Source organism: Triticum urartu, chromosome 2A (assembly GCF_056163025.1).
Source record: "Triticum urartu cultivar PI428250 chromosome 2A, HENAU_Tu73, whole genome shotgun sequence".
NCBI lineage: Eukaryota > Viridiplantae > Streptophyta > Magnoliopsida > Poales > Poaceae > Triticum > Triticum urartu.
Window position 1 is genome coordinate 73,714,446 of NC_141874.1, and position 10,480 is coordinate 73,724,925.

Below are 10,480 nucleotides of genomic sequence, written 5' to 3' on the forward strand. Positions count from 1 at the left end.
ATTCTTTTCTTGAAATGGCTTAACCTTTTCAAGGTTCTTTGGTTTCACTCGTTTGTCAAAGAAGCAACTTAGTTTTACCTCTTCTCTTTCTCTTCCGTTTTCCCTCTGGTGCCATTCTAGATCTCGGGACGAGATCCTCTCGTAGTGGTGGAGTGTTGTGACGCCCGAAGACCGGAGCTTCAGATACCTTCCAGGGTTTCCGGGTTTCATCGTGTGATTTGTTTGGTCCATTGCATTTCATCTTTGCATCATGTGCATTGCATCTTCATGTTTTCAAAACTTGCATTCGCCCGGGTTCTCCCAGTTCCTTCCGTTGTCCGTTCTAAGCCCAGACACCCTTGCACGCGCCCGCGGCATGTCCGAAATAGTATTTTAGAAGTGGCTGGGAAAATATTCTCGGAATGGGATGAAAGTTGGTGTGCGGTGTTGTTTTGTTGTTAGTAGGCCGCCTGCCAAGTTTCATCGCATTCAGAGTCCATTTGACTCCCCAACGGATAACTATAGCGGCAATATAGTCGGTCAAACGTCGGACGTTTTCGGTCTCCGGAAACAGTTGCCGGGCTGCCTTCTTCCTCTCCTGTCATCCCAAACCCCTCTACACAGGTCATCACCTACCGCCAAGTCCAACCTAACCTCTCTCGTCAGCCTGCGGCCCTCCTCGCGCGCGCGTCCGGAATTTGTCCCGGACCCGACTCAGGAAGTCGTCACCGTTGGATCCGGATCATCCCCAAACATCTAAAAAACGTCTCCGTTTTCTTAGTTGGACTCCCTAGCTATTTTATTCGCGACCATCCGATTTTTATCGGAGGGACCAAATAGTCTAACGTCAAATCCCCTACCTATATAACCAGACAAAACCCTAAGTTTTAGGCTAGTTGTCCCATCTTTCCCTCACCCGCCGCCGCCACACTCCCGCATCCACCTCGGGATCCTCCCAGATCGGATCGATCCAATCGACCAATGCCAGTTCACCTCCTCCTCCATCCTCTGCTGCTCCCTCGCTCGACCCCCTGCATCCCGTGCCTTCCCGCGCCGGCAACCGAGCCCCCCACGCAGAGCGATGGATCCAGAGACCCTGCCTCGTGCAGCCGCGCAAGTAGCACGAGCTCCCATGGCCGTCGCCGAGCCGCTCGAGCACCTCCTCCTTCCTCCCGTCGCCTCGCCGCTCCGGCAACCAGGTCATGCCACCACTCCCCGTCTCCTCCTCCTCCTCTCCTTTTCCAGCTCTCTCTCCCGAGCTCATCTCTCTCTCTCTCCCTCCCGTTCTACAGGAAGCCACCAGGACGGTGCCGCCATGAACGGGAGCCACCTCCTGCCGCCGTTCACCTCGACCACGCCCGAGTCTTCCCCTATCCGAGCCATGCCTCGTCCCTGGCCCCCTCCTCACCTCGCCGTCCGACAACGAGCGCCGCCACTGAAGCTCCTCTGCCATGGACGCCAAGTCACAAGGTCCCCGCGCCCATCCTCATGGCACCCCGCATCCTCTTCGTGGCCCCGGAGCTCCTTTGTTTCCGCCCCCGACCTGCCTCGGTCCACAGGGAACCCATTCCCGTCCCGCCGGATACGGCAAGCACCGGCCGGATTTTGCGCCGTCGCAAGCCCCGCTGCCGGCCACCAAGTCCCCTGCGCGTCCTCTGCATCTAGGTCGCCTCGCCTCCTCTCGCTCACACTCCGGCCCTCTCTCTGTCCCTGCCTCTTGTCTGAATCCTCCCTGCCATGGCCCTGCAGTTCCTCCCCGCCTCCAGGGCTCCACGCTGCGCCACCGGAGACCAGCTGCCGCCGCGCCTGTCCCCTGCCAGGCTGCCTCGACCTGCGGCTGCAGCTTTCTTCAAAAACGCGTGGAGCGCACGCCGTCAGCCCCTCCGCTGCGCCTCGCGTTGACCCAGCGGCCTCGATCTCAACCGGGCATGGCCCATGGTGCGAAATCCCCCCCAGCTCACATGCTCTGTTTCGGCCCAGTGCATGGATTCGGCCTTGTTATGTTTTTTTCTTGCCAGGACGTTTTTTTCTATTTAATCAGAGTACTGAAGTTTTCAGGAAACCCCTTATGTTCATGCATATAATAACTTAATAACCGTAGCTCGGTTTTAAATAATCTTTATATGTAAATGGGCTAGAAAAATGCCTAGTTTAACATGGTGACCTTGCTTTGCATGTTTAATAACTCTAAAATTATGTTTAGGGCAGAACAGTACCAAACCTAATATATGCATATGAGGAGTTTCCGGAATTGTTGTTCGTTGCTTCCGGCCTCATTTAAACTTTCCTAGATAGGTAGTTTTGTTGTGCTTCACCCCTTGCCATGTTAATCAACATTTAATATTGTTGGGTACATAACGAGAGAGAATTAAATAAGTCATGTGGTGTTTTCTTCAATATGCAACTCCGTTGCATATTGAGCTGCACTTAATTTGTAGGATTGTTTGTGCATTTTGCCATGCCATGCCTCATTAATCCGGACATGCATCATACTCGGTTGTGCATCTTGCCATGCTTATGTGGTGGTTGTTTACTATGTTGTTTGCTTTCTTTCCGGTGTTGCTTCTTCGGGTTGGTTCCGATAACGTCGCGTTTGTTAGGATTCGTTCGTCTACGCCCGTTTGTCTTCCTCATGGACTCGTTCTTCTTCCTTGCGGGATTTCAGGCAAGATGATCATACCCTCGAAATCACTTCTATCTTTGATTGCTAGTTGCTCGCTCTTTTGCTATGCCTATGTTGCGATACCTACCACTTGCTTATCATGCCTCCCACATTTTTAAACCAAGCCTCTAACCCACCTTGTCCTAGCAAACCGTTGTTTGGCTATGTTACCGCTTTGCTCAGTAGTTGCAGGTGAAGATTGAAGTTTGTTCCTGGTTGGAACATGGAGATGTTGTTCCTTGTTGGAACATGTTTACTTGTTGGGATATCACAATATATATTATTTAATTAATGCATCTATATACTTGGTAAAGGGTGGAAGGCTCGGCCTTATGCCTGGTGTTTTGTTCCACTCTTGCCGCCCTAGTTTCCGTCATATCGGTGTTATGTTCCCGGATTTTGCGTTCCTTACGCGGTTGGGCTATAATGGGAACCCCTTGATAGTTCGCCTTGAATAAAACTCCTCCAGCAATACCCAACCTTGGTTTTACCATTTGCCACCTAGCCTTTTCTTTCCCTTGGGTTCTGCAGACTCAAGGGTCATCATTATTTTCACCCCCCCAGGCCAGTGCTCCTCTAAGTGTTGGTCCGACCGAGTAGACTGCGGGGCCACCTCGGGGCAACTTGAGGGTTGGTTTTTACTCGTAGGATGTCTCATCTGAGTGTGCCCTGATAACGAGATATGTGCAGCTCCTATCGGGATTTGTCGGCACATTTGGGCGGTGTTGCTGGATTTTTTTACCATTGTTGAAATGCCTTGTAACCGGGATTCCGAGTCTGATCGGGTCTTCCCGCTAGAAGGTTTATCCTTCATTGACCGTGAGGGCTTGTGATGGGCTATGTTGGGACACTCCTGCAGGGATTTGAACTTTCGAAAGTCGTGCTCGCGGTTATGGGCAGATGGGAGTTTGTTAATGTCCGGTTGTAGATAACTTGAACCTTAACTTAATTAAAATGCACCAACCACGTGTGTAACCATGATGGTCTCTTCTCGGCGGAGTCCGGGAAGTGAACACGGTGTTGGAGTTATGTTTGACGTAGGTTGTTCTAGGATCACTTCTTGATCATAGTTTTTATCGACCGTGCCTTGCCTTCTCTTCTCGCTCTCATTTGCGTAAGTTAGCCACCATATATGCTAGTCACTTGCTGCAGCTCCACATCATACCTTTGCCTTACCTATAAGCTTAAATAGTCTTGATCGCGAGGGTGTGAGATTGCTGAGTCCCGGTGACTCACAAATACTTCCAAAACCAGTTTGCAGGTGCCGATGTTACCGAGTAGGTGACGCAACCAAGCTCAAGGAGGAGCTCGATGAAGATCTTGTCCTTGGTGTTGTTTCGTTCTAGTTGATTAGTAGTGGAGCCCAGTTGGGGTCGATCGGGGACCTTGTCGCATTTGGGGTTCTTATTTTATTTTGGTTCCGTAGTCGGACCTTGATTGTATTTGGATGTTGTAATGCTTTATTCATGTAATTGTGTGAAGTGGCGATTTTAAGCCAACTATGTATCTCTTTCCCTTATGTATTACATGGGTTGTGTGAAGATTACCTCACTTGCAACATTGCTTTCAATGCGGTTATGCCTCTAAGTCGTGCTTCAACACGTGGGAGATATAGCCGCATCGAGGGCGTTACATCCGTGGCCGGTGGCTTCTCGTTGCCCTTAAAGAGCAACTTCCAGGCCCCTTCGTGAGAAGTATCGAAGAGCCTTTTCAGAGTCTGGTGCTTCTTCGAATTGAACTCCCATAAAGGGCGGCTTCGGCGCTGGCACGGAAGAATCCGGTGGTTTAGCATCACCCGGATAACGTCAACGAGCTTGACGTCCTTGGTCACCATGCTTTGAACGCGCGTCTGTAGCGCTATCAGCTCGTCAGGTGGACACCAATCCGGACTCTTCTCGACCCAGGAGGTGAGTCGCATGGGAGCACTGGAGCTGAATTCGGCAGCTGCAGCCCAGGTGGTGCCGCGAGGTTCTGTAATGTAGAACCACTGCTTCTGCCATTGCTTTACTATCTCCACAAAGGTGCCTTTGGGCCAGGAGACGTTGGATAGCTTGGTCACCATGGCCCCTCCACACTCTGTGTGCTGGCCATCCACCACCTTCGGCTTCACGTTGAAGACTTTGAGCCATAGCCCGAAGTGGGGATGGATGCGGAGGAAGGCCTCGCACACGACGATAAACGCCGAGATGTTCAGGAAAGAATTTGGGGACAGATCATGGAAATCTATCCTATAGTAGTACATCAGCACTATAAAAAAAGACACATCCGTGACATTTTGGGCCGGACGAAATTTTTTTCTGTCATACATATGACACTTCTATGACGATAATTGTGACAAAACCCGGTATCATCATAGATGTGGTGGGCTCCTACTTCTATGACAAAAAATCATGACAGAAAATGGGCTTTTCGTCCTGGGCGGGCCGGAGACGCAGCTGCATGACATTCTTTGGACCGTCCATGAAGGAAAAAAACGTGGTAGAAGCGAGGGGGAGGAAATTTTGGGGAGTTCCCGGTTACGGTGGGAGGTCGGGGCCGAGCGATGTGCGTTTCTCTCGTACACGTACGCGCGTGTGTGCGAGGCGTTGGCTCTAACTGAACCCGAGCGAGGCGTTGGGCTCTAACTGAACCCGAGCGATTGCAGTGCAGGCTACGCGTTACTGAACCCGAGCGATCGATCGATGGCTGTTAACTGAACCCGATCGAGCGATTCCTTCGCTATTACTGCTAACTGAAGCCGATCGATGCTGCCTCTGGATGAACAGTGAGCGTAGCGGGGGGGGGGGGGGGGGGGTGGATGAGCAGTTCCCGATGGGGGTGGATGAACAGGACCCCGTGGTGTTTCCTCTGGATGAATAGGACCCTGATCGATCGAGCCGGTTTGGGCTGGATGAACAGGACCCCATGGAGGGCTGGATGAACAAGACCACCCCGTGGAGGGCAGGATGAACAGTAGACGGTGGAGGGCAGGATGAACAGTAGACGGTGGAGGGCAGGATGAACAGTAGCCCGTGGAGGGGTGGTTGAACAGGAGCCCGTGGAGAGGGCTGGTTGAACAGTAGCCGGTGGAGTAGCACGCGGTGGAGGCTGGATGAACAGGAGCCCGTGGATGAACAGTCACAGGTTGAGGCTGGAGAAGGTCGACGGTGGATGAACAGCAGCTTGTGGAGGCTGGAGGGGGTCCACGGTGGAGATGAACAGTATCCCGTGGAGTCCCGTTTTGCGTACGCCACACCCCTCCCGATGAACAGGACCCCCGTTTCGACCGTAGCGCTCCAACACAAGTCTGTTTCGTCCGTTTTGCGGTACGCCACACCCCTCCCGATCAACAGGACCCCCGTTTCGACCGTAGGAGGTCCGTTTCCTCCGTTTTGCGGTACCCAGACCCCTCCCGATCAACAGGATCCTGTTTCGAACATGGCCAGTCGAACACAAGGCTGTTTCCTCCGTTCTGCGGTACGCCAGGCCTCGTTTCCACCGCATGTTCCGTCCAAGCCCTCCCGATGAACACGACGCATTCTGTTGCCTCCCCATGAACACGACGCATTTCGTTGCCTCCCCATGAACACGACGTGTTCCGTTGCCTCCCCATGAACACGATGACGACGCTGTTTCTCCGTTCTGACCCAGCCATGTACACGAGCCCTGGCCGTACGTATGCACGAGTAGGCGTTCGAGACCCCGCCCGTATGTACACATACGTGGCCGTATTTTCTTTCTTGCACCCTGGCCGCCTCTACTACGACACGTGTGCGCCTCTACATCGAGCAGTATATATGTACATACACGTTCGCGACCAGAATGACAACGCTACGTACGCTTCGAACAGGTGGGTCCCGACTGTCAGGCACTTCCTTGCGTGCGAAGATGTAGCTGGTGGGTCCCAGCAGTCAGGGGGAAATGTTTTTTTGCGAAATACAGTGGCCCGTCTGGTGGTCCCAGCTGTCAGGTGGAGGAATCATTATTTTCAGCATAATAAGGAGGCACGTCCTTGCTGCGGCCGTGGACCCAGCTGCCAGCCTCTCCACGTGCAGTCCACGTCCGATGGAAGTCGTTCCTTGACCATGTTGACCACGCCGCGCCGAGAGCACCAATGCGGTGGACGACGGCGAGGCCTAGGAAGGTGACGACACGGAGGTAGGGAAGACTCGGCAGTTGTTTCCCACGTGGAGGGGAGTATGACTGTATGAGGGTTTACTGGTTCATCTGCCATCGCCGGAGAATAACAGCAGGTGTGGGTGAGTAGAGGGATGGCTAGGCCAGCAATGAGAGTACAGTCGGGCGGTGAGGCCTGCGCGGCAGCAGAGCCGGCCACGAGGAGGAGGGAGCAGGCAGTCCCACCGGCGCTTGTTTGAGCGGCTGGAGCAGGAAGAGCAGAGATTGAAGAAGCACGACGGCCGTTGGATGGACATCCAACAGTCAGTGCTTGTGCGTCAACCTTTTTTTAGGAAAGCCTCAAATCTGTGGAAAACAGCATACAGCCCATCTGCCATTATTTCTAATAATTTACAGCCCATTTGCTAATTCTTAAGGTTTTTTGGAGCCCATATTCTTTTTGTTAGCATTAAAGCCCATATTGTGGCAACGGTTAAAAAATTAGACAAAATTTTGCATATTTCAGTGCGGTCCGAACTGTTTTTAATCCCAAAATTTCGACTCACATTCAAACTGATTTAAAAAATAAATGTATATCAATATAAAATCCAACAAATTCTCCATGCATAAAAATTAATGTAATATAAAATCTTGAAATGAAAAAAAAGATATTTGAAACTAATTGCCGGTTTGATGTGTTTTAAAACTGTACAACCCATTTCTCATTACTGATGGGCCATTTTCTCGGCCAGCCGAATGAAAGCTCTCCTCGTCTTGAAAGATTTCCAGCCCAACAGGCCTGATAAAGCGACTTACTTGGCAAATCACAAAAAAACTAGGCTATGGCCGTGGACCCAGCTGTCAGCCTCTCCACGTACAGTACTCTTCCGATGGAAGTCATTCCTTGACCACGTTGACCACGCCGCGCGGAGAGCACCACGGCGGTGGACGACGGCGAGGCCTAGGAAGGGGACGACACAGCAGTGGAAGCCCGTGCGGAGAGGACTACGAGGGTTCACTGGTTCGGCTACGGTGTGAGGCTGCCGTCGCCGCAGGGCCTGGCCAGCGGTGGGAATAGTAGGGGGCGGTGAGGCCTCTGCGGCAGCACAGCCGGCCACGGGAGGCAGGAGCATGCAGCACGACCGGCGCTACTTTGGGCGGCTGGAGTAAGAAGACCAAAGGTTGAAGAAGCACTACGGCCGTTGGATGGACATCGTACGGTCACTAGAGCTAGAATCGTTCATATTGACTAAGTTGACAAAGCCCTTAGTCCCCGTCAACTTAGTAGGCCCACAAGTCAGCCTCCCAGCAAGGTGGGTCCCAGCTAGCCGGGGGAGTATTCATTTTTTTGTGCGTAATAAGGAGGCACTTCCGGTGGGTTCGAGCTGACAGCAGGGGGGGACATTTTTTTGGCGAAATACAGTGGCCCGTCCGGTGGGTCCCAACAGTCAGGGGGAAAAGATTTTTTTCGCAAAATACTGGTGGCTCATCCGGTGGGTCCCCGCTGTCAGGTGGAGGAATAATTATTTTGCACGTAATAAGGAGGCACTTGCTGTGGCCGTGGACCCAGCTGTCAGCCTCTCCACGTACAGTCCACGTCCGATGGAAGCCGTTCCTTGACCATGTTGACCACGTCACGCCGAGAGCACCAGGGCGGTGCACGACGGCGAGGCCTAGGAAGGGGACGATGTGGAGCCGGGGAAGATGTGGCAGTGGATGCCCACGCGTAGAGGAGTACGAGGGTTGACTGGTTCGCTGTGGTGTGAGGCTGACGTCGCCGCAGAATAACAGGGGGTGTGGGTGAGTAGAGGGATGGCCTGGCCAGCGGTGGGAGTAGTAGGGGGCGGTGAGGCCTCCGCCGCATCGCAGCCGACCACGGGAGGCAGGAGCACGAGGCACGACCGGCGCTGGTTTGGGCTGATGGAGCAAGAAGACCAGAGGTTGAAGAAGCACTACGGCTGTTGGATGGACATCGTACGGTCACTGGAGCTAGAATCGTGCATATTGACTAAGTTGACAAAGCCCTCCGTCCCCGTCAACTTAGTAGGCCCACAAGTCAGCCTGCCACTAAGGTGGGTCCCAGCTAGCAGGGGTATTCATTTTTTGTGCGTAATAAGGAGGCACTTCCGGTGGGTCCGAGCTAACAGCAGGGGGAACGTTTTTTTCGCGAAATATGGTGGCCCGTCGGGTGGGTCCTAGCAGTCAGGGGCAAATGTTTATTTCGCGATATACTGGTGGGCGTCTGGTGGATCCCTGCTGTGAGGTGGAGGAATAATTGTTTTTCGCGTAATAAGGAGGCACTTCCTTGCGACTGCCATGGACCCAGCTGTCAGCCTCTCCACGTACAGTATTCTTCCGATGGAATTCGGTCGTTGATCACATTGACCATGCCGCGCCGACAGCACCACGGCGGTGGACGACAGTGAGGCCTAGGAAGGGGACGACACGGAGCCGGGGAAGACGCGGCAGTGGATGCCCACACGGATAGGAGTACGAGGGTTCACTGGTTCGGTTGCGCTGCCGTCGCCGCAGAATAACAGGGGGTGTGGGTGAGTGGAGTGGAGGGACGGCCTGGCCAGCGGTGGGAGTAGTATGGGGGCGGTGAGGCCTCCACGGCAGCACAGCCGGCCACAGAAGGCAGCAGCAGGCGGTGATGAAGCTATGTACCTAGGGTAGGGTCATGGACCTATCCAAACTGACCTACCCAAGGACATCTCCAGAAGAAATCATCTTTCAACCGACTTGAAGGTGTCTCACTCGACAGACTTGAAGATACTCGACCAAGAAGCAATCACTCGACCAAGACCAAGCCACTCGATGGTCAGGTGACCTAAAGGCGCTCCACATGCTAACGGTCGGTTATTAAGTAGCTTTTATGGTCATCATAGCACTTTATTACTAGCATTACCAGTAACGCCCTACCTTAATGTACATTGAACCCTTTGTATCGTGGGCTGGCTGGGGTCTTGGCGCACTCTATATAAGCCACCCCCTCCTCCGAAACAAGGGTTCACACGCCTGTAATTCACACACGCATAATCCAGTCGACCGCCTCCGGGCTCCGAGACGTAGGGCTATTACTTCCTCCGAGAAGGGCCTGAACTCGTAAATCTTGCGTTCCTATAACTCCTCTACAGCTAAGATCTTGCCTCTCCATACTTACCCCCCTACATCACTGTCAGACTTAGAACCACGACAGTTGGCACCCACCGTGGGGCAGGTGTTTTAGTGTTTTGTTGGAGGAGTTGCGATCTTTTCCGTCCCTAATCATCATGGTTTTCGGCGGAGTTTTGGTGGAGGGCCGCGAGATCCGTCTCAGCGCGCTCACGTTCCTCGCCGACGACTCCGCGTGGCTTCAGGAGGCTCCGCTTGACGTGGACGCACTCCCTGTCCGTGGGGCAACGCACTTTAGCGTGTGCGTCCGCGGCGTTCTCCTACGGCAACCGTCGACCCCCTACCGGTCGGCTCCTGTGTTGTCCTCCCTCCTAGTTTCCCGCCGGTGCAAGCGCTCTGGTCGGTCGAGACTCCAGCGGTGGGTGAGACACGCGGTGGCACGCCAGTCGGCCACCCCTCAAGTCACGGCGATCGAACCCGACGAATCCCTCTACGGCCTGTTCAACCTGTCGACCGGCTCCGCAGAGACCGCATCCGAGTGCGACAGCAGCGATCCGGCGGCGGAGGTTCTGATGGTCGATGGACCTCCCAGTCCTCCCGGTTTTCCCCGCACCGACGGAGGCGCGGGTG